This window comes from Malus domestica, chromosome 10 (genome assembly GCF_042453785.1).
Source record: "Malus domestica chromosome 10, GDT2T_hap1".
In the NCBI taxonomy this organism is placed as follows: Eukaryota; Viridiplantae; Streptophyta; class Magnoliopsida; order Rosales; family Rosaceae; genus Malus; species Malus domestica.
In genome coordinates this window covers 17204553-17230105 of record NC_091670.1, presented here as the reverse complement: position 1 = coordinate 17230105, position 25553 = coordinate 17204553, and positions in this window count along the sequence as shown.

Sequence of the window (25553 nt, the reverse complement as noted above, 5' to 3'; positions counted from 1 at the left end):
GCTAAATCACCCTCTAGGTGGCCGGCCTTTGTGGTTTTAGAGAGATGTTTTCTTTTGCCTCTTTGTTGTTTAAAAACACACAAAAACCCTAAGGATTAAATTTCTATAAAGTTCCTTATATAGACAAAAAGAAACCTAGTCAACAACTTGACTAAATATCTCTCCCTCTCCACTTGCAAGGGCTGGCCCCTTTGTGTTGGTTTGGGCTTTGGGCTTTTATTTATTTCTAGTCATCCAATGCTTGAATAAAAGCCCAATGGGTTTAGGCCCAATGGGCCCAATTAAACCCGAACGTTTCTTTAAGCCCAAAACGATCTTTTATCGCTTTTATGATTTCTTTAGACTTTCTAAATTAATCACAACACTTAATTAATCCAATTAATTATTTCCATCATCCATTAATTACTCACTACAAGAGTGTATCGGTGTACAATCATTTTAGGTTCTAATTAGCAAGGCAATGAGGTGATTGACATCAATCCAATTGATTATATTTAATCCAATCACTTAGTGAATTAAAACTTCATTTTAATTCACCTTTCTTCTTTGATGACTACATTTAATCATCTAGAAGAACTCACAAGCTATGAGTGACATCTAACCATATGTCATAGCTACCCAAGCTAATGTAGAAGTTGTTCGGAGAACCTATTCAGTTGGAATTACAATGTAATTCGATCCTTCTCTAAAAAAATATTCTCAATCACATTACTAGGGTATGGATATATTATGTCAAACCCCTAATGTGATTATTCCTTCTTATATGATTCTATTGAGTTGTATAGGAACGCTTTCCTTTATTACGCTCGATACTTCGGCCGAAGATTCCCGAATCATATCTTAGAGTATTCTTCCTCTCTTACCGAGGATTAGAGATTCCTTGTTGCGCATTCACTTGCCTTCGTGACTAAGTGGCTTAACCCCAATTATGCCGTGGACATCCGCGAATGGGGTGACTTTGACATAATCAAAGATTAAGTACTTAAACACAAGACAACGACGATGCCTCATGTCAAAGGACTACTTACATTATTCCAACCATTAGAGTTACTTGCTTGACAAGTGAGTAGACCTCCATGCAAGTACTCTCGTTCGATTGTGTTCAGTGAACTCATTCCCTTAATGAGCACCTACATACTTGTCTTGGTGTCACTACACAAATGGGATGAGACTTTCCATTCTTCCATTTGAAGTGGACACAGTATGTACCGGTCTAAGCATTGTTAGTGTCCCTCCGACAATCCAATGACCAGGAACCTTTTGGACATAATGGTTATGTGAAGAAGGTCTCTGTAGTCTAACATCATTAGATTACTTCTTCAATCGATCCATTGTCCATGGATTCATTAATAAGGACATATATCATTTATTGAGATAGTCCTAATTAGTATCTTTGCCATTTGATGTATAAGAGTCATCCATACATCGTTTCATTTGTCCTGAAAGGTTTCTTCCAAAGATTGACTTTCAGGGCATATTTCCAACAGCATAATGTGATTGGAAAGATCAGAGTCTCCCTTGAAGTACTTTACTCTTAGCTGTATGAACTTATCTGAAGGGACTTCCCATGCCAGAGCATCAGAAAAAGGATTGCCATGGTAATGTGACTATGTTCCACCCTCCGGAGGCACCTGACTGGGACGACCAAGATCAAAGTTTAGATGCCTTGAGTTGTTATGAGGGGTCCTTGCCTGGCCTCTTAAACCATGGGACTGCACAATGGGCGCAGCCTCAACAAGAGTTACCCTTGCACAAGGAAGTGTCTCCATGGTCATACGAGGGAGTATGAGTGGGAGTTAAAGCTAGTTCTCCTGTTTGCAAACTAAAGAAAAAGAATGTAAAGAAGGCAACTTAACGAATGAGAATGTAATTAAATAAAAATTTCTTGACTCATATGCCAACATTTAATAATACCTAAACAAATAGAGTAACATAGGATGAGAATTAGATCAAATAAACGGTGAGTTAATCAGTTACAACGCAATCATATACACTTAAAATTTCATGAAAAACTGAACAACCCAAGCAACAAAATCGAAAAGTCTCTTTAAGGTTTCAGTTTCATACCTGAGTCTTTGAGTTTCTGGGGATCAAACTAGAGTGATAGCAAAGTCTACGGCTCTACAGGCCAATGTTGAGAAAAATGAATGATTTGGAATGATCCTCTGACTTTGTATATTTAATCTCCTTCCTTGATCTTAGGAGTGTAGGTGAAATAATATCTTGTATAGGCTGATTTGTAGGATCTAAACGTGTTGTGTATAATCTCTTGTACCAATACATTACAATATACGACATTTAATTTTTACATGGCATCTGATTAGCAACGCTCCTGGTGACTGATGTGAAAATTATGTTGACACTCAAATTAACCCTCTTTTTATCAATTGTAGCAAAGTATGTAAGTAGGGATCGTTCTAAACCGGGGATTAGGAGGGATTGCAAAATCACTTGAAAACTGACTCAAATACGTAAAAACAAGTTTAAAACACTAAACTAGACTCAAAGAATGCAAAACTAAACTTTAAAACACCAAAACAAACCAAAAGACTCAAAACAGCCCAAAAACACTCAAAACTGCCTTAAAACCACAATATGGGCAGTTTTGAACACTAGACACAAACTTGGACGAAAATTGGTTTTAACTTGACCTAAGACACTTAAAAATACAAACTAAAGTGATTTCTAACTACTATGACTCAACTAAGTAAAGGGGGATTGATTTTGGACGAATTTATTTTTGAAAACAGAAACTTTGAAAACAAACTTTGACAAAAACGTTTTGATGAAAATTAAGATGGTGAAAGGCTAGTTAGAAGGTTCCTTCTCCACACATGAAACATATGCATACGACTCGATTTCCAATTACTCTTTCAATAAACCATGAATGACAATGCCCCAAATTAACTAGATTGACCAATTAATTCTCAGATTTCCCTAGATTCATTTAATTGAATGGGATACGCATTACAACCAAATTATTCTTATCAAGGACCCTAACTATGGAATACGCATGATAGAGACACATATCAAAGATCATTAAGTTCAATGGAAATCATAAGCATTGACGAGGCATTCATAACTATGGGATACGCATGTTACTCTTGCCTAGGATTTACTTAACACAATCGTGACTAGCGACTTTTACTACTTATGAATATAAGTTAATAACGATTAGGTGAAATTCCTTTATACTCTAGCATCAAATTCATGCATGCAAACTAAGTGCCGACCCTCAATCAACATACATAAACATGTTATCAATCAAATAGATAAGTAAACCACATTCACGATTTATGAAATCATAATTGGAAGAAATCAAGTCATATAAAACATATGATCATGGCTTTGAATTCCCCTCTAACTATAAAGAAATTAGTTCCTCATGTTCGCAAATAAACAAAGATAAATAAATTTAAACATTAAAACAAAGATAGAAAACACCTAGAATCGCTCCACAATCCAAGCTCCTTGAATGGCATGCACGGCTCCAAGATTCTTTCTTCTTCTCCTTGCAAATTCACGGCACAATGAGGGATGTTTGGGTGAATGATGTAGTGAAAATATGGTAGAGGATGGTGAATGAAAGGGTGCGACAAGGCCTTGTATTTATAGGCTGAAAATCCCATCTCCTAGGTAGCCAAGGACAAGGTTTTAAAAGCCTAAGTTGCATAGGAAAATAACATACAATCCTATAAGGAAAACAAGTCAAAAACCCAAAGGGATTGGGAGATAAGGTGCGGCACAAAGATAGGAGATGATAAGGCTTCTAGAAATCTGAAATTCCAAGGGAAATAAGGTATAGGGTGCGGCACTTATCTAGGGTTCTAGAAGATAATGCAAGGCAGATTTTTAGGCTTCTAGAAAGGTTCCTAGGTGCCATCTTTGTAGGACAAGATAAGGTCTTCTAGAAATCCCATTTTAAGCATCCTAATCTAATTAGAAACCCCCCTAAGTGGCTGGAATGTGGATAGTTTAGGATTAGGATAAGATAGGATAGGATAAGGTTTGTTTGGATAAGATAAGCTAAGATAAGGTTATGGATGAGGTTTTGGATAAGATCCTTCTCTTGAGCTGATTCTTTGGCTTTAATTCTTCTTCTTCCTGTAGGAAACCTTGCTTGAGTAGGAAACTTCATTCGTCTAGGAATCCATCTTCAATTAGGACTCCTTCAGTGATTAGGAATCCCAATTCATTTAGGAATCCTTCATTCAAGCCATTTCCTTCTTCAACTAGGAAACTTTGTATCTTCAATTCTTCAACTTTGAAATGCCTTCCTAGCTTCATCAATCCCTCAAATTCGTCCATCTCTTGTGCATCATGTGCATGAACTCCATTTTAGCCCAATTTTGCTCCAAAATGCTCCAAATTGCATCATTTTGCTCACTTTGTCTCTAAAACCTGAAAACACATGAAAATAGCTTTAAAAGACTAACTTAACTAAGAAAACACAACATAAATGCATAAGAACTAGCTAACTAAGGCGCATAAATATGCTCCTATCAGTGACTTACATCAATCTTTTGCTCAAAACACTGGCCTCTTCCCATGGCTCAACCTACCAAAACTGAAAAACCCTCAGCCAAGCTTAAGGCAAACCCATATGATGATCCAAATCATCCGATGTACCTGCACCATTCAGATCAGCCCGGTGCCATCCTCGTCCCGCAGCCGCTGAATGAAGAAAATTATGAAACTTGGAGTCGTGCCATGACTATGGCTTTAAGTGCTAAGAACAAGGAAGGCTTTATCGATGGTTCTATCAGCAGACCAAACAAATCTTCCACCTTTGAATTGTAGAAATGGAACCGCTGCAATAACCTTGTAAAATCATGGTTAATAAATTTAATCTCACAAGACATTCAAGCAAGTGTTATCTAGAATGAAGTGGCCATAGAAATCTGGAAGGACTTGAAAGATCGTTGTTCTCGTTCCAATAGTGTTTTCCTCTTTCACATAGAGCAGGCGATTCATGATTGTACTCAATCAGGCATGACCATAAGTGCTTACTACCTCAAACTTAAAGGCCTTTGGGATGAATGTGATGCACTGTGCACCATTCTTATCTATGAGTGTGGAACTATGAAGGAAGTCATGCAATACCATGAGAACCAAAAAACTATGAAATTCCTCATGGGATTTGACAAATCATATGCGGCTGCTCGCGGTCAAATTCTACTTATGGACCCTCTACCTTTAGTTAACAAGACGCACTCGCTCATTCTACAGCACGAGAAGTAACGTAGCCTTTCCACTACCATAACAACCACACCTGATACTGTAGCCTTGGCAATTCGAGACAATGGTCGTAACTCCGGGAGAGGCTCCATACCACGGAACCCTCATATAAAATATAACTGATGCGATATGGTCGAGCACACTTCAGACACTTTTCGATCACATCTTAAGTGTGACTTTTGTTGTTAGAAAGGACACAATTGATGCTTGTCGGAAACTCAAAAAGGGAAAGGAGAAGGACGATGTACAAGATCGGCGTACATCCAAGACATATCATGTCCAGGCCAAGGAAACACCATCTTCACAATCTAGTTCCGTCAACCTGATCGGCAAGCAATACCAAAATCTCTTGGCGTTGCTAGGCAACAACAAATCACCAACCATGGCCAACCTTATAGGTGACGTTTTCAGCATCAACAACTTACCAGGTAAATCACTTCGAGGTATTACTCTTTGGAAAAACAGGGCTTGGATTTTGGATTTAAGGGAAACGGACCACATAGTATGCTCCTCGAATCTGTTCACCATTTGCCTACCGGTGCAAAACTGGACTGTGAACCTTCCCAACGGCATGGCTGCTGCTGTGACACACATAGGGAGCATTCGCTTCTCTCCTAATTTGATATTACATAATGTGCTATGTGTTCCCTCGTTCCAATTAAACCTGATCTCCGTCAGCAAGCTTGTTAAGCATTCAGATTATATTGCAATCTTTGCTAAAGACCTGTTTGTGTTGCAGGACCTATGCTTAGGGATGATGATTGGGACAGGAACTGAACAGAGGGGACTTTACTATCTCACCATCCAAGATGACAAGGTAGCATGCACGTTTGTTAGGGCATCGATTACACCATTTTCTCGCATTTGACATCAACGCCTTTGGCACATTTCAAATAAAGTTTTTCATTTACTATCTCATTCTGTTAAAGACGTCGATTTTTGTGAGATTAATGATTGTTCCATTTGTCCTTTAGCTAAACATACTCATTCTCCTCTTCCCACAAGTTCCATCAACTCCAAAACACCTTTTGAACTTATTCATGTCGATATTTAGGGTGGCTACCACGTAGCTACATACAATGGCAATCGTTATTTCTTAACCATCGTTGATGACTTCACACGCATCACTTGGGTTTACTTAATGCACCACAAATCTAACACATCTCATTTTTTAACAACCTTTATCAATCTTATGGAAACCCAACTCTCTACCAAAATAAAAATTATCCGTACTAACAATGGTCCCGAATTCACCATGGCCAAATATTACTCTGACAAAAGAATCATACACTAAACCAGTGGTGTCAATACTGATGAGTCAATATTTTACTATATATTTTACCCTATTCTTAGTATTAATTTATTTGTTATTTTGGTATAATTTTGATACTTTGATTTATATTCTTAATATAGGACATTCGACTTCCTCTGGAGCAAAAAGTGATCAAACGGATGAATTTTGAAGTGATTCCAATTGGATGATGTTCGTGTGCCTTTCAAGATGATTGTCTCAAATAGGAAACCTTTTGGAACCAAATCGGAGTTGATTTGGTCAGTCAAAAGTCTGATTTTCTGAGAAGTCTGAATTTTAGTTCAAATAGGAAACCTTTTTATTTTCTGTTTTATTATTTAATTATGTTTCCTAGTTTTACTTTAAGACATTTTAGGGTTTTGTTTTGTATTAGTATAAATAAGATATTTAGCCATTAGAGACAGAGGGGAGAAAACGCACACACACTTTAGAGAGCGTTTGGATTCAAGTTTATTTTCAAGGTATTTTCTATCCTTGTTTTTAATAATATTTCATTGTATGATTGCTAGTAACTAAATTCCATTTGCTAGGGCATGGCCACGAGCCTTAGCAAGAATATATAGTTTCTTTGCAATTTGCTTATGATATTATGCATGCAGGTTGAATTATTAGTCATTGTTTATACTGTCTAATTGTCTTAATGCTTAGCTACCATTAGGATCTTTAGAAAAGTAATTTGATGCAATTTTGGTCGGAGGTCGGTCCCTGAAATTGACGAAGGTTTCTTGTGGTTAATATGTGCAAGTTCACTTAGGATGAATACCACGTCTTAAGGGTTATATGGTTTTTCAAAAGGTTTCACAAAACTTAATGAGTCACGCATGTTTAGATTTGATATGAATACCACAGACGGGTTGCATGTTTGATATATGCTCTATGTTGGAGGTCCAAGTAGGTATATTTTAGGAAAACCTAACCTTCAAAATATGCATGTGTAATTTATAAGTAATTGGAAGAACTACATAAGATTGTTAAGTTGACGGCAGAACCTTAGGCTTTTACAATTTAATTTTCAAAAATTATTTTTTTTTAGTTTATTTTATTTTATCACTTTATTTAATTATTTTCTATTAAATTTGTTTTTATTATTTTAAAGCATAAAGTCAACTTTTTTTCTCAAACTTTGTTTTAAATAATTAATTAAGATTTGATTTAACATAGATTATTCATTCAATCCCTATGGAGAACGACCTAGCTAGAGCCATCTATACTATAATTACCTTATACTCTTGCAAGTATTTAAGTGTTTTTATCCCTAGTTTTGCAGGCGGTAAAAATACCTATCAAATACCCCTCAACAAAATGGGGTGGTCGAAAGAAAGCACCGTCACCTTCTCAACACCGCTCGTGTACTCATTTTCCAAGCAAAACTCTATTAACTACATTGCAGTGGTTGTGGATTGAAGGGAAATACAAAGAGAAAGGATGAACAGAAAGATGAACAAAGAGATATGAGGGAGAGAGTTTAGAGAGAGAAATAGGTTTTGTATTCACTTATCAAAATGAAGATTACACATACTGTTTATATAGAAATCCTAACTACTTTAATCAAATACTAACTACCTAACTATATTACTAACTGTATTACATTTACATACTGTTTATATAGAAATCCTAACTACTTTAATCAAATACTAACTACCTAACTATATTACTAACTGTATTACATTTTTACCCTTAATACTCCTCCTCAATCTCAATTGGGGTAACCCAGTTTGAGATTGGAAGAACAACTGCAATCACTGTTATGAAACCAGAAAACAAAAGACTGAGTTGAACTATTTGCAATCTTGCAATCCCACAACAAAGTCTCAAATAGCAAACATTGAAATATGGACAAATGGACGCACTGCAAAGAAACTTCAAAACAATTGGAGATAAGGTTCAAGAGTTCTGGTATTGATCATTGTGCAACTTCATTTGATAAGATGACCAATCGGCTAGAACTTGAAATACAAGAGGACCACAGCCTACGTAACGAGGGCTACAGAGTTCCCAAAACACAAGATTGCAAGGAAGATGGCTCGAGGAAAGAAATTGATGTCTAATAGTCACATCACAAAGAACATCTCTACTCTGATTCTTTTAACTGCACTGGTTTTTCATTTCTCTTATTAGTCTTTCATTGTCTTTTCTTTTCAGCAGGCACAACATCTGAATTCTCATCATGACAAACCAAACCCACAAAGTTCTGCTCACTGATAATACTTGTTGATAAACTGCACAGATGCTACTTGCTCATAAAAATCCAATATTCCCATCCAAAACATCCAATATTCTACTGCCTCTCACATGAGCTTTAATCAAAGAACAGCCTCTTATAAAATTGTAACACACCCTCAAGCCAGTTATAACAATTTCTTGCGGGATTACCCTTCATGGGATTTACCGTCAACATCTTCATTTAACATTGGCTTCGGCCTTTAAAAACAAAAAAATAACAAACTATAGTGTGGCATCGGCCTTAACTATAGCACGACGGGATCGCCCTTTGTGGATTTTACCAAAAAACAACTACTCTTAACAATAGCATCAGCATTCACAATTTCAACAACAGAAAATCAACATCTATGTAGGATTACCCATTGTGGGATTTACCTACTCACATCACGGAATTACCCTTCGTGGGATTTACCGTTAACAACTTCTTCAAACTTTATCGTATAACCGGACTTACTGTAGATTCATGCTAACAATTAAGTTGGTTAGACTCGACATTATAGGCTAAGATAAGGGAAAATTACTGCACAAACTCCTCAACAGAATTGCAAAAAATTAGTGAAGCAGAGAGACAAGAATTGGATACTGCAAAACTTCATGAGTAATTCGACCACCCTAAAGATATCAGTAGCAATCAAACCCAAGAATCCAAACCCATTTCTCCAAACATATCAAGATTTGCAGAAACATCAAACCCAACAAAAGAAATAGAGCAAAATTTCAGTGAAGCAGAGAAAGAACTGGACACCACCATACAAATTGCACAATCCAGCAATAACCAATATTCTTGAATCCAAATATCCCAAATATCACAAACATTGATCTTGAAATGAAGAATCTTGAAATTCAGAAGAAGTGGCTGAAAAACGTAACCTTCACATGAAAATTCTGAGCTGGACAATTCATCAAACACCTGGACTGCAGCGAACAAGAAGCATAAGATTTTGGGAAAACAACACCACATTCTGAGGAAAACTCCAATTCTGAGGGAGCTGATCACGATCCGTGGGGAGCTGGAGATTAGGGACTCCGTTGTATCGAAGGCAGCAAGCCGTAGTGGAAGAAGATACCCAAATACTTCTTCGTCTCCATAATCCGTCCACATTTTTTATAACCCAAAAATCAAAGTATTATACGTAACAAGATCAAGCTCCACAACGCCCTCCTCCAATCCTACGACACATTCCATTCATCAATGAAGTGTATGTTACCGCATATGGGAAATGATCCATTTCCCCCATGATACCCAAATACTTCTTCGCCTCCATAATAAGAACCTTCTCATTCGCAACAAAGGGAAAGAGCCAAGAATATGCATTTCCTGATTTCCAACAAACAATACAAAATCATGATGAAAGTTTTCTGATCTACCTCCTCTTCATCGCATCGAATGGGTACCCAGAAGATGGAAGGCAGCGGAAGCTGATATAATCCCAAGAATCCCACGAAAAACATTGAATAGGAGAAGCTCTCATAGAGTCAGGGTGAAATCTCTCTCGGTGGTGAAATCTCCGCAGTATTCCTTCAAAATAGAAACTAATGGAAAGTTGGAAAGAAACTAAACTAGAAACAGATGAAAAATAATGAAAAAAAATGGAACCACCAGTATCAATGGCGTGAGCCTGGTGGCTTTGATACCATATTAACTACATTGCAATGGTTGTGGATTGAAGGGAAAAACAAGGAGAAATGATGAACAGAAAGATGAACAGAGAGATATGAGGGAGAGAGTTTAGAGAGAGAAATAGGTTTTGTATTCACTTATCAAAATGAAGATTACACATACTGTTTATATAGAAATCCTAACTACTTTAATCAAATACTAACTACCTAACTATATTACTAACTGTATTACATTTTTACCCTTAATAAACTCCCTAAACAATTTTGCAGGGACGCCGTTTTAACAGCCACTTCCTTCATGGAAAAACACCTTACGAAGTTCTCCACCACAAACAACCCACATATCACCACTTGAATGTCTTTGGCTGCCTAAGTTTTGCCTCTACCCACGACAAAAGACCCACCAAATTTGATGCACAAGCCACACAATGCATTTTTCTTGGTTATCCTCATGGACAAAAAGGATACCGTCTCTACAACCTTCATATTGGAAAAGTGTTTGTTTCTAGAGATGTTTTGTTCCATGAGCACATATTTCCATACTCTTCATATAAACCACCATCTGACGCCATTCCACTATTTGATTTCCCTACCTATTTTGATGATGTTGTATGTCCTATTCTGCCTACAACTACCAATGTACCAACAGTGCCCGACGACAACTCCACACCAGCACCGTTTGCTCTAGCCACACCTTCTACACCGGCTGCAGCATCTGGTGCACCTAATACAATACTCGAAACGGCTCCACCTCGCCTTACGCGACACACAAAGCCACCTCGCCATTTACAAGGTTACCAAGTTGGAGTCCCCCTTCCTTCACGCTCCCACCAGTCATCTACCTTGGCAACGATCCACACACCAGATAGTCCTTACCTTTTAGCAAATATGCTTTCTTAAGATATGTTATCTCCGCAACATCAGGCTTTCACTACCTCTATATCCACGAAGATCAAACTGAGCTCATTTTTGCAGGTTATGTAGTAGCCACAATGGCGTCTTGCCATGCGCCAGGAAATTGATGCTTTGGAGGCCAATGGTACCTGGACACTCCAACTTTTGCCTCTTGGAAAGAAGTCAGTTGGTTGCAAATAGGTGTACAAGATCAAGCACAACCCAGATGGCACCGTAGAACACTATAAAGCTCGTTTGGTGGCAAAAGGCTATAACCAAATTGAAGGTCTTGATTACAAAGAAACCTTTGCTCAGGTTGCCAAACTCACCACTGTTCACGTCTTGCTTGTTGTAGCCGCTACCCAAAAATGGAACCTCCATCAACTTGATGTAAACAATGCCTTTTTGAATGGGGACCTTGATGAAGATGTGTATATGACTCTCCCACTCGAGTTCGGAGGAAAGGAGGAGACACGCGTTTGCACGTTGCAAAAATCCCTATATGGCCTTAAAGTGGTTCATAAAACTTTTGACATCCTTCCAACATGCAAATTTTCAACAGTCCAAGGTTAACTACTCACTCTTCGTTAGCACCCAAGGTGAAAGATTCACTGTCATTCTTGTTTACGTCGATGACATCATCTTGACAGGCAACAATTTGGAGGACATTGAAGCCACGAAAACATTCCTCAAGGAAATGTTCAAATTAAAGGACCTCGGACAACTGAAATATTTCTTGGGCATTAAGGTGGCAAGATTAAACAAGGGGATTGAGAAAATATGCGTTGGAGATTCTTGAAGATACAGGATTACTTGGCACTAAACCAACGGCAAGTCCCATAGAAGAAAATTTATCTCTCAGCAAAGATGACGGACCCTTCATCTTATCAGAGGCTTGTTGGTCGGCTCATTTACTTGACTATCACATGACCCGATTTAGTATATCCGATTCACATTCTAAGTTGCTTCATGGACAAGCCACAAACGCCACATTTGGAGGCAGCATATCGAGTACTACACTACATAAAAAAATACTCCTGGGCAAGGTTTGTTCTTCTCCGCAAAAAGTCTAATCCAATTGAATGCCTTATGCGATGCAGATTGAGCTTGACGTCGTGACACTCGGCGTTCAGTTACTAGGTATTATGTATTCCTTGGGAAATCATTGGTCTCTTGGAAAACCAAGAAACAAGTCACTATATCGCGATCAAGTGCGGAAGCGGAGTATCGCTCCATAGCAGCGACGTGTTGTGAGATTGTTTGGTTGAAGTCCATCTTAAATGACCTAGGCATTTCACATCCATTTCCTGTCAAATTATATTATGACAGCCAGGCTGCTCTCCACATTGCTTCCAATCCCGTGTTTCATGAAAGAACTAAGCACATAGAAATTGATTGTCATCTTGTAAGGGAAAAGGTCCAAAGCAAAATGATCAAGACAACTCACATATCAACATCCCAACAACCAACAAACATGTTTACGAAGCCGCTAGGTCTTTCACAGTTTACAACCTTACTTGGCAAGTTGGGAATCATCAATATACATTCCAACTTGAGGGGGCGTGATGAGAAAAATGAATGATTTGGAATGATCCTTTGACTTTGTATATTTAATCCCTTCCTTGATCTTAGGAGTGTAGGTGAAATAATATCTTGTATAGGCTGATTTGTAGGATCTAAATCGATCCCCGTGTTGTATATAATCTCTTGTACCAATACGTTACAATATACAACATTCAGTTTTTACAGCCAAAAGTGAGAAAATAATTAACCAAACAAAGACGGAAATAATTCAAAGCACAGTATCTTGAGGGATATGAGTGCATGACTTCATAGCTTCGTCTTCTGAAACGAACACTGGAAAGGCAAACGTAATATTTATCTAGTCTTGCACTCGCTCACTCACATGCGCCCTATCCTTGAATATGAAAAATTAAAAGTGAAAAAGGTGCTTGACGGAAGATAGTGATCTTTGTTCTTCAATCCAACAATAAAATGAATAAAGTTTTACACATAGCTTACCAAAGGGAAAAATGCAAAACAATGATTCATTAACTCGTCAACATGTCAGAAATTTGTGCAGTATTTGGTTGTCTCCAAGTATATTTTGGCTCTCCCTCTAAATCACTTTCTCCATCCCATGTACTTTGTTTTTAATTTAATTTCTAATCACTTTGGTATATATAGTTTATCAGTAATACAAATTGGAATTTATAAAGACTTACAACACCAAGTTGTCCGCATATATAATTAAGCATCTCTGATCTTCATCCCAATCATCGCCGTCTCGGAGTTAGTAATTTGCACGCCACGGTCATCTCAGACCTTATTCGAAGTTTGCGTTGGAAAAGAAGACACCGCGTTCCATCACTAAGGGCTGGGGGGAAACAATTTTTTGGTTACGAAGAAACCAATCAAACTTCATATCATCTGCATAAAACCCCATATAATATGAAGAAAAAAAAATTATCGAAATAATATGCGGATTATGCCCACAAAAAATAGAGAGAAATATAAAAGAACAATACAAATAGATGAAAAGTACTTATTAACACAACCGAAGAAAGCTAACGTATAGTAGAACATATATATGAGAAGACTTGGTTCTCTTCTGTGTGGGGATTACATTCTCTTAAAAGAGGTCAAGGCCATCTTTTTGTTTGTGCCTGTCCACGAGATACTCACAACATTATGTATATGAAGTTTAAAATTTAAAAACAAAAAGACAACAAAAAAAGTTGAGCAAATAGGGAGTAAGAGATCAAACAAACAGTGAGTGGTTCAACTACCTTCTTGGTTATCTTCTAGGGAAAATCTTGTTGCTTCTCTTATGGGGAAAATTATGATAATCTTATCTCCTTTGTCGAAGGCCTGAAAATTCTGCTTTCCTGTAATCGGCTAGAGGGAGCATGCGAAGAGTTTGAATCAAATTGCGCCAAAATGTGTTGCGTTATTGTTTCCTTTAATATGCAAAATGAGCCTGAAATATGAAATTTCAGTACTTGTGCACATTTACAGATCTTCATAACAATTGAACTACAATTAAACTATGCAATTTAAAATTTATTGAAATTCAATAGAAATCATCAAAAAATCAAAATTACGCAAAAGAAATGAACAGTCTTGGCATTGAAATCGAAGTACCTTTTGTGGTGTAACTGGCCCAGCGTCCACCATTTTCAAAATCCCCAAATCGACTCCGAACTTCAAAACCAAATTGTAGTTCAACAAAACTTGAACAAAGTGAATTAGGATTAAAAAATTCAATGTTGAAGAACACCAAATGAAAGAAGGTGGACTGGTACCTATAAATTATACTAAAGAGGAAGCACAGATGAAGAAACACCAAATTGTAAGGTGGATCAAGAAGCACCAACAAAAAAAAAAAAAGACGATATGAGAGAGGGGTACGTGAGGTTGAGTGGGTTTCTCCCGAAAAGTGGAGATTGTGTCCCTCTTAACATGTGGTAGGTAGCGGTTTCAATCGTGCAACTCTGCAACCGTTACAACTGCTTATGGGGAGTTCCCTGAGTTTAGTGTGGTTTCAGATTATTATTTCAGATTATAATAGAGAGAGTTATCTTTGTACTCTTATTATTTCAGATTATAATGAAAGTACCACTGCTTCCCCGAGGACGTACTCCAGTCACACTGACTGTAGAGGAACCTCATAAATTTTGTGTCTTGTTTATTTATTCCACTGCACACACCGTCTATTTTATAACACGTTATCAGCACGAGAAGCTCTCATGTCAGTGAAAAGCATAGCGCCACAAATCCTGTTCACCTCCTTCAGCTGGAATCTCACAGATAAGTAATTTTTTTTTTCATTTCATCTTAAATTCTTTGTACTACTAATTTTCCTGAAGCAAATATATATATATATTGTTGCATGACTGTATATCATTCTTTGCAGAAGCAAATGAGTACAGACTCAAAATTCGTAGAGAATTTGACAACCATGTAAACAGCCTCAGAACTCCAACTTGCGGACCTCGGATTGAAATACGTTCTTCTTGAAAGTTGTTCATCCGCCCAGTATCTACAACATATCTAAATTTCAGAAAACTTTAACAGTGCGGTCGTCACAGATGTCTGAAATACCAAACCAGTTTCCAATTTCTGCAGAAAATTGGACAGCCACCATATGAGTACCACAACTCCATTTTTGTAGCTCAAATCGAAATTGTTTCTTCACGAAAGTCGTTGTATCCTCTTATCCATTTCATACTAAAATTTGAGCTAAATCTAACGGTTTGATCTTCTCATAAGTTGCAGACACTCTTGACTCCAAAACTTATGGGAACCATTTCGACTTTTTCGAAACTCACCGGAGGAGGAACACCAATTGGAACTTATTGTTACTATTATTTACTGAGTAACCAAAATGACTTCAGAACTGTGAAATAAAAATAAAAATAAAATGAATCAGACAAAAGAAGTGGCAAACCAAGAAAAAGAAAAAGCAAAAGATGAGGACTTAATCATTGCATTTTCTGTTTTGTCATATTTATGTGCATGGTGTTGGTTTAAAGCCCATGTCACAAGTTCTATTTATTTAAAGCAATTTAGTTACAGTGGGTAAAATTATTACCCTTTGCTTTAAAACTTTGATATTTATGAGAATGGTGCTGAATCAAAGCCCTTGTCACAAGCTTTATTTACTTAAAAGCAATTTATTTACAATGGACGGTTTTACCGCCTACTGCTTTAAGTTTTGATTTATGTGAATGGTGTTTAATTAAAGCCTTTGTTACAAGCTTTATTTACTTAAATGCAATTTATTCATTATGGCTGGAATTACCGCCTATTACTTTAATTTATTTATTGTACTTATCTTTTGTTACGACGAATATATACAGGACCTGTACTTCCTTGATCAGATCAAAACCTGCAGTTTCTTGATCCTCAACATATAAAAATGATTGGACCTGAAGTTCCATCATACAAAAAGATCAGGCATGAAGTCCATTGATCCTGAAGATCAAGACATGAAATTCCTTGATGAGTACTGTAAGTTTGAAGTGCCACAGTACCTCAACTTAACTGTAATAAAAGCCATAAGAGTCTCAGTCTACAGACTATTTAATAAGGACCAGAAGTTTCTTATGTCCATACTCAAAATGATTTAGCAGAAGTATTTATTAAGCAGATGAAATTGATTACCCGCGCTCTGCTCATGAAAATGAAATTGCCAATTTTGACATGGGGACATGTAATTTTACATAATTCATTATTAAGTTTGGTTGAGACCAGTTGCCAACCATCAATATTTCTCAGTACAACTCGTGTTTGGGCACCAGCCAAACATTAACATTTACGAGTTTTTGGTTGTGTTATCTATGTGCCTGTAAGATTGCCATAACGTACTAAAATAAGGCATCAATACAAACTAGGAATTTATATTGAATTCGATCCACCATCTATCATTCAACATTTGAAACCCTTGACTGGGGATATATTTACCGAATAATTTACGGACTATGATTTTGATAAGACAATTTTCCCACCATTAGGGGGAGAAAATAACATTGTTCGAGAAGAACGATGAGAAAATATCATTGCAGAAGAATGATAAGAAAAGACCGTTCCAGAAAAACGAAGAGAATTTGTCTTATTTTGATTCACGAAGTAATCAATGAGAAAATGAAATAGAAATAATTGAATGATGCAACAAAAGTGATGAAATCATATATACTTGCTGCAAATGTGCCTACAATAATTGATGTCCCTGTTGGACAAAATAATATGGCAGTAAATGATTTATCTGTTACACGCCTGAAGCGTGGCAGACCGTTAGACTCAAAAGATTCATTCATTAGAAAAAGGAAGAATATGGCACTCCTAAACTATTGCATTCCCGAAGCATAACTGTTACATGACAGTCGCCGCATGGATATACAACAATCCACGGATATGGGAATGTTGTTGCCTCATGCATGAAGCATGATAGACATATAGGTTCTAAATGACTCAACTCCCAGAAGTGGAGATTAAAGTCTAAGCTCTATAACACTCTAGAAGAGGTTATTATCCGCATTCTCTAAATTACGACTATCCTGGAAGAGATAGTGTAGTGCCCTTGAAGAGGCAATGGATATCCAAAAGAAATGAAAAACTTTTATGCATGCACATGCACATGAGAATATGGGATCACTGATTGATGATAACCAATGGTAATTTTGGTTTTTACAAGTAGCTACTAAATTCATCAAATGAGCTGTGTTGATACTGAGTCTCGTTCTTTTTCCGTCAACAAAATTATTGGCCAAAAAAAAATGGAGAAAGGCAATTCCATTACAATTTTGTAAGAACGTGGAAAAATGGACCTATATACTTGAACAATACAAATGGCCAAAATATGTTGAACCAATGAGGTTACATATGGGCATTTGTAATACAATGAATTACACTCACATGATATGACACAAGGTTACTAATTCAAACATGAAATTATACTCTTGTAAACAAGTTCATATGAATGGAGAATTATATACGAAAGGTTGTGAGTCGCCCACATCATATCTCCATAAGTAAATCCCTTAAGTATACATGGGAGCAAATTGCTCTGTATAAATTCCAAAGGAAAATATGTCATGAAGTGTAGAAAATCCCTGAAGGATTCAAATTGCTTGAAGTAAGCCCCCGAAAGGTAAAGCATCAATTGTGTACTCAATATCAATGGATGGTATAAATTGCCTTAGTGAGTAATATCATTATGATATTGTTGCAACATACTAAAATCTCTTGCAAGAGTCAATGACATTAAATTACAACTCATGAGAGTTGATGATATTAAATTGGGACTCCTGAAGAGTCTAGAAAAATTATAAAGTGTTGAAGGAAATATTGTCTCGAACTGCAGATCGAACAATCTACCAACACGAATCTTATCCATGATGTTTATGATATTAAAAGAACCATATGGATTGAAGATTATGAGTTGAATACTCAAATGATGTTGACACTAAGAAAGATCATTTATCTTCGTGAAGGTAAAGATAAATTAATATTTGGTCCAGAAGTACCACATCTTAGTGAAGTATATGCTTTATTGTATTTGGCACAATACATGGAATGAAATAAAGCTTATCTATTAATATCTCCGAGAAATTACAGATATGTACATACATATGAGTTAAAACAAACAAACATGATGGAGCCTTCACAAAGGTTGTTCATGTGAAGCCTCAATACTCAGAAGTACCCCAAAAGGGGGAGGCACTGGAGATTGATCATGTGGCACCCCAGTACTTAGCGAAACACCAGAAGGAGAAGGCATCAGTTGCTTTCGAAATCTAGCAACGAACCTCTGGTGATCACTTTGAATCTGCCCTTAGGATTCCTGCAGCTGGTCGAGCTTTCTTTTCATGCTTGTCGTGTAATTATTTGCAAGCACGTGTAACACTATATTTTCGTGCTTGAGCCCTTTGATCTCTTGTTTAAGGCTTGCCACCTCAGCTATCAATGATTCAACTTGGCGAGTTTGAGCAAGTAGGCGTTGGCCCATATTGGATACAGAGCCCGCACACTGAATACTGAGAGCCAAGGAGTCTTGAACGGCCAACTCGTCAGACCGTTTTGAAAGGATTTTGTTATCCTTTGGAGTGAGAAAATTCCTAGCTACCACAGTAGCAGTTATGTTATTCTTCATCACAGAGTCCCCAACTATAAGATGACCATTAGAAGATAAGAAAGACGGGCGCCATATGTTATCCTGACACTGCTCGTCTGTATCACTCCTAAGACTCAAATCTAAGCAAATGTTAGATGGGCAAGTCATTTTCAAAAATGATGAAGAAAAAAAAGAGGTCAAATAAAATTTCAAAAGTGCAAGAAGGGGGAAATTTCTCAGGCAGCAACTTTCTGAGCATACTCTTGAACACAATTGATGTCTCTATAAAAGAAGAGGCAACAGAGCCACTTGTTCAAAGATCAAAGCGACACGACTCTCCAAATTTCAAAAGCCAAATTTTCTCAAATAAAGTTCATTGGCATTTTTCATACGCAATCTCAGCTTTTTCTAATATCGCGTGCAACTTTGTCAAATATCTCTAACAAAGTTGAAAACGCGTAAATCTTATTGTTCTAATTACACCACAGTTGCTAACAAAAGTAAAGGCACAACACCACCACTTGCTATTGGGAAATCTCTCTATATGTCGACCTTCATCATTCATGGCAAGGCACACATCCAAAACGCCTAACTCCCTCTCATTGCCGAGAATGCATCTTCAACAAAGCATATCAAAATACTCAGTTTTCTTCCTCTCTGAAAATACCTCTTCAAACAAGTCACACCAGAGCAAGATTATCTTATATCTTCAGGCACGAGAGCAAGAGTATCTCATATCATGCAATCTCTCTATCCTTTCCTTTGTCCTTGTTCTTACCTGCAAAGACAAGGATAAAGAAAACAATATGTCGGAACCTCCACTCAAACTCCCAGTAAGGATCCGACTCCTTGGAACCTTTCCTGATTGCTTACCTAGCTCTCGAGTAGTCATCTTCAACTGTTGTTTGAGCTGGGTCTCCAGCCACCAAGAAGTGATGAACCATCCAAATGCAAGGGTTGCATTCCACACCTGCATCAGAGGGCAAATACTGTAGAAGAATATGCCACACATGCATAGGGGAAAACAAGGGAAAATACTACTTAAGCAAGGGGAGCAAGTAAGGCAAGTGAAAATGATACATTGAAGCATGTGGAGACAAGCGCAACAAACACGTGCTGATTCATCCCTGACAAAACCGAAGATCACTTGCCACGTGAAGCTCCTCATGGTCCAATTTCATTCAAGATCAAGCCTCGAAGGTCCTTGAAGAAATCATAAGTCCGATTCAAGATCAAGTGTCCACCACCCTTGAATCAAATTCCGCTTCAAATGAAAGGAGTAATTTCAGACCTTTGGGGTAAGTTTAGCAGAAGGCCCTTCAGCCCAGTTCAAGAACAAGTCTGTGGAAAGTTAACAACAAGTAAAGCACCTCTTTCGACAACTCTTTTTGCTAAGAGACTGAAGCAGAATGATCAACAATCAGCCTAAATGATTTGAAATCAGGGGGAGATACTCATCAGGGGGAGCATTCAAAACAGATCAAGATTTTAACGAGTCAATCGAAGACTTGTGGCCATCCAAGGGGGAGTGTTGTAAAGGTGAATGGATGGCTGGCCACTAACCCACTCATTTGCCTTTCACTATGCTGCTTGTGATTTGCTTCTATAAAAGCAAGTCTTATGGAACACAACAAAGAGAAAAAAGATGAATGTGAGATACTCATGGGAGAGAGAGGAAGGAAAAGAAAGAGAGAAAGGATGAGGAAGAGGAAAGGAGATAATAGAGAGAGTTATCTTTGTACTCTTATTATTCCAGATTATAATGAAAGCACCACTGCTGCCCCGAGGACGTACTCCAGTCACACTGACTGTAGAGGAACCTCGTAAATTTTGTGTCTTATTTATTTATTCAACTGCACACACCGTCGATTTTATAACACTTATATATATATATATATATATATATATATATATATTGTTTATTTAGAGAGAGAATGTGATGAGTAATCAAAGGGTCAGAATTAATCTAAAAGTATGGGTGCCTTTCATATTTTGTTTGTTACGATTTTAACCTTTTTTTTTTATTTTACGATTACTACCCCTTTATATTGGGATAGTTTTGTGTTTTTTTTTTTTTTTTGCTAAAGTGGGGATATTTTTGGCTTTTTTTTATGTTTCACCATTTTGTTGCTCTCACTTTATAATATACCAGCCTCGCCGCACGTGCATGAGCACATGCAAGAGGCATTTTTTACACGTCTCAAGAGATGTCTTGCATTGGTTTTTTTTTTCTAGTCGTGCGATTTATGAATTTCTATTCGATTTTGGACATTAGTCAAACATCATTTTGAATTTCATCCAGCTTTGCTAAAAATAATTAATAGTGTGATATTACACTAAAGGTACTATTGATCTTCTAAATTAAAACTTGTGCAAAAGATGTATAAATATTACGAGATATAGAAACTACTTTTGATTGGTTTTTGACATTTACACTTTTTGATTCTTAATACAATGGTCGATTATAAGTCATAACAATCTATCAGACTTAAATCGGTACCAATTCAAAAATTGGAAGAGAAACCATAAGCTTCACCTTAGAACACCGCTGAATGTTCTCCTTTCATACAAAAAAAATTGATCCACATTTTGTCCTCTACTTATTTTGACATGTATTCATTCTGCCTTAATGAACCAGTGCAGTCAATGAATGGAAGCTTTTCTTGCAATTAGTCTACAATCATGGTATTGCATTTCTTAGTAGTTAGTACTGATTAGGTAGTGGTGAGGGTTTAATTCTCAGACCTTCCATCATTCAAAGCCTGTAGAATTACGTTTTCTGGAAACAACAGCAAGGCGTTCACCAGCCCTAGTGTGCACCAACCATTTTCTAGTTAATTTGCCATAATTGGCATTTTGTTAACGGCAAAGAATATGTCACCTCGACTGAGCCATTTTCGATTATCTTCAGGATCAAACAACCACTTTGCTAGAATGAATTACAGACCCAAAGACACAAAACCCAAAAACATCACAACCACCATATATACTTGTTCAAAAGGACATCGAAACTTTAGATAAGGCATTACAAAAAATTAAACAGAGACAATCCATGTATGAAACAAACAAATGTCAATAAATTTGATATTTAAATATATATAAACATGCACCGGTAACCAAAATCTGCAAATGTTAATTCAAAATTCTACATGATGCATTCATTTCGCCAGGCCAAGGACAATGAAGCAATGATTTGAAAACCCAATATAATTGGGAGAAATAAAAAGTAACTGAATAACTTTTTTTGTACAAGGAGAAAAGGATAAAGGCAACTGAAGGAAAAATTCACTAATTAGGAATTGTACCGAGATGAGAATAATGTTGGGGTATTTGAGGGTCTTACAGAAAACCAACAAAATGTTGGGTAATAAATGCCAGAACTTCAGTCATGCAAAACGTTTAAACTATCTGATTCATAAGACTTTTACCTGTATGCGCAAGCACTCATGAGATATGATTGTGATCATTATTTAAATATAAGTAAGAAAAAACAGAACCTTAGAGCATACCTGCTTGAGTCATGTCATATGACCCATGGATTGTTTAAAAAATGAAATATGAACAAAATTCTGAAAAGAACAAAAATGTAAAATTACCGAACACATTATAATATAGAAATGAGAGATAAAGAATAGGTTTGACTGGAAATGGAGTGCACACCTTGTGTTTGTGCTGGAGTCCAATAACTGTTGGCATCGTGGTAGCAAGATTGAATCAGTTAAAATCCTATTTTATGGAAAAATAGAATAAAAAATGGAAGAACTTCAGTTCAAATTGCTTCCCTACAACTTCCATCTGAAACATCTATACCTTGGTTAAGAGTATGAAGAATTCTACGGGTTAAGAATACCTTTTGTTTCCTTCTACTACTACTAGTAGTTGCTTTCCTTCAAAAAAGAAACTACAAAAAAAGTTGAAAAAAAAAAGTCATTTAAGGCAATTGAAAGAAAAGTTCACCCCAATCCTGATTAATATTAGAAAGCAAAGGAAAAATTACAAAACCAAAGAAAATGTGAGAAGGTTTATCTACCCCATTCCCAAAGTATCACCTTTCCATCTGTAGAGGAAAAGGTAAAAGAAGAACAATTTGTCATCGAAGAAGGCAACTGGGCAACTTAGGTAAAAAAGTTTGAATTTTAAAGAAAGTAGTACATAAATTGAATCATCTAGAGAGGTGGGAATGAAGGCCTTGAGATTGATTCTTGCCTCCTACTTTTTCCTTTCGACTTTTGTTCCGTGATCTGAAGATCGTAGGATCACTGCGTATGCGAGTGAAGTGACAGTGTTGCTTCTGCAGTGGTTTTACGAAACTGTGACCGCAAGTCTGCAAAGTGGGAAGAAAACTGCAACAAATGTGAGAATATCTTTGTACTATAGAGAATGTGATATTTACGGAAAAAAAAAAAAAAAAAACCTAGTTGTGTATGATGATTCACAGTAATTGCATGTTTACATTATAAGACACAAATCTTGTTAATTCCCACTATTACAAAATTGGCTTATTGTGTCGGTTAGTGATGGCGGTTTTATATTGTTACTATCGGATAAAATGTGACACACCCCGTCCCGAAGGAGGGCATGCTGGCCGTCACGTGAGAGTGACGTAACCATTTGCACAGTACGGAAGCTTTAAAGATACAATTTATAATTTGATACACCCGAAGGTGAGTCCTAATTTTGTCCAATCTGTCAGAACACCGTCGAATTCCTCGTAGTCACCACACCTTTGTGATTCCTGAACCTGGAGGGGCGCAAAACCAAAATTGAGTGGGTCAGTAAAACAATTCTTTTCCAAATCCAAACATTTCTCAAAACGTTGTAACCCCTCTCCGTAAAACCTGTATACTTTCCCAGAAATGTAAAATATAAATATACATATATATTCTCAATACTTTAATTCATTAACTCAACATTTTTTCTTTATCAATCATGCCATGCCATGTCTAATTCAACAGTTAAGTATGGATGCATCAACAATAATCATATCAGGTGCAAGAAAGTAATCAACCGGAGGCCCTCTAATAGCCCTGCACGGTTGAACCTAGAGCTCAAAATCTATCACTCTCACACTCTGCCGGAGTCACTCCGCGTGACCTGTCCGGCCTTCTGCACATAAGTTACGCTCTAGTGCTTCTCATAAATCATCTGTGCACATAATCTAAGGTCACCCACCAGTCGGAATCTCACTAACACTCTCGCGACTGGCCTGTCGTACCCACTCCGCGTGGACTGTACGACTAGCATCTACTTGGATCCAAGACGAGCGTGCGATGCGGTGAATACTATAAGCACTAAACTATGGTGCAGGATTTGAGCTCAATATACATCAACATCATCATAACAGAAATAAATACTCACATGTGCGTCCACCGCACCATTTCATACATATGCATCATAAATCAATTCTTACCCGTGCGTCCACCGCACCAATTCATGCATATGCATCATAATCAATTCTTACCTGTGCGTCCACCGCACCAATTCATGCATATGCATCATAAATCAATTCTTACCTGTGCGTCCACCGCACCAATTCATACATATGCATCATATATTAATTCATGCATGGCATTTCAACTCACATTTCTATATACTTTTCATATCAATTCTATGCATGGTATTTCACTTCCCGTTTTTCCACATAACTCATATGCATTTCATTTTAAACATATTTTCATTTCAATTCAATTTCTGGGAAACGTCAAGTATATATATATACGGAAAACAAAACTGCCCACTCACAGAATACATCGACGTCTCGTAAGTCCCTGAGCATCCCTTGGCCATGCCCGATGCCCGCATAAACCTCACCTATACAAGAATAACCAATTTGACGTTATTTAACGCCTAACCCAAATCTTAGTTAATAACTCCTCATATATTGCTCAAATTGGGTATATGAATATACCACCGTGACCTACACAACCTCAGGATCATCCCCATATTTTTAAAATAATTTTTGGAGTCCTCACGTGCCCCCACGCGCCTGACGTGGCACGGACCTACGCGCCCCCACGCGCGGCCACGTGTCGTGTACACTGACGGCACAGTAAACGGCAGTTAGGGAATATTCCGTTAAATCCTAGCATATTCCGTTAATAATTAACGGCGTCAGTCAACGCCGTTAGCATATTCCGTCAAAACTGACGGAATATTCCCTGTCTTCTCCAGCGATTCGCCGGTCGCCGGCGACTGTTCGCCGGTTTCTGGAAAAATTTCAAACTTGCTATTCTCCTTCGTTTTTCATCCATTTTTCACGTAGATTATACCAAATTGAAGCCCTAAACATCTACTATCACGTTGGACTAGTTTTAGGGTCTAAAAACAACGGGATCAAACTTTCAAAAATTCAAGAAATCGGCCTACCTTCGAACTAGGTGATCTCGACGTCCAATTCATGCCAACGAAGCACTCCGAGCTTCCTTGGGACTTCCTTAAGCTCACTGTGAGCTTGGTTTCACCTAAAACAAAGTCAATTCGAAGATCATGAACAGTGTTCTTCACGGGAACTTTGAAACTAGGGTTTTCCGAAGCAAAACTTACCTGAAATGGATACCATCGTGATCGTGGAGGTTCCAGGAGTTTGATGGTGGTCTTAACTCCGTCGTTGGTGGAAGTTTAAGGTGGTTTTGTGGTGGTCCGTGTGAGTTC